The sequence below is a fragment of the Brassica napus genome, chromosome C6, assembly GCF_020379485.1.
Source record: "Brassica napus cultivar Da-Ae chromosome C6, Da-Ae, whole genome shotgun sequence".
Lineage (NCBI taxonomy): Eukaryota > Viridiplantae > Streptophyta > Magnoliopsida > Brassicales > Brassicaceae > Brassica > Brassica napus.
This window is the reverse complement of record NC_063449.1, coordinates 20486612-20487353: the sequence shown is the minus strand read 5'-3', so window position 1 is coordinate 20487353 and position 742 is coordinate 20486612. Positions and strand designations below refer to the sequence as shown.

General features: G+C 48.2%; 1 non-coding gene across 1 annotated transcript; it reads left to right on the top strand.

Moving 5' to 3' along the window:
- The first annotated feature begins 234 nt into the window (after positions 1–234).
- LOC125589332 lies at positions 235–341 on the top strand. The gene has a single exon (XR_007325520.1). It is a non-coding gene; the product is annotated as a small nucleolar RNA R71 (small nucleolar RNA).
- Positions 342–742: the final 401 nt, after the last annotated feature.

Here is a 742-nt window from a genome sequence, read left to right as displayed (position 1 = left end):
TCTATCTTATCCTGTAGAGCCTTCAACTCCTTCCTCGTCTGCTTATCATCTGTTCTACTACCTCTGTCGTGGTCTCCACTGTAGACTGCATCACTCTTAAACATGTTGTCAACCAGCTCCTCTGCATCCTCCTCAGTTCTCCCCAAGAAGAACCCATTGCTAGCTGTATCCAGTCTGGCCCTGTACTTAGGAAGAGCACCACGGTAGAATGTGCTCAGCAAACTCTCCTTAGAGAAACCATGGTGTGGCCATTGAGCTTGGTAGCCCTTGAATCTCTCCCAGGCTTCACTGAAGCCTTCTAAGTTCTTCTGTTGAAAGCTGGAAATCTCGTTTCTCAGCTTAGCAGTTCTTGAAGTAGAGAAGAACTTCTCCAAGAATGCTTTCTTGCAGTCATCCCAAGTGGTGATGGAGTCGCTGGGTAGAGACTTCTCCCACTGACGTGCCTTATCCCCCAAAGAGAAGGGGAATAACTTGAGCTTTAAGGCATCTTCGGACACACCATTGGTTTTTGACAACCCACAGTAGCTGTCGAACCTGTCCAAGTGATCAAATGGATCCTCTAGAGCCAAGCCATGATACTTGTTGTTCTCGATCACGTTGAGGAGTCCTGATTTGATCTCAAAGTTGTTGGCTGCCACAGCGGGTGCTCGGATTCCCAATCTATGACCATGAATGTTGGGGCGGTCGTAAGTGCCAATGGGTCGAGCTGCTCGCTGTTGGTTAGCTGGAGCATTGTTATTAG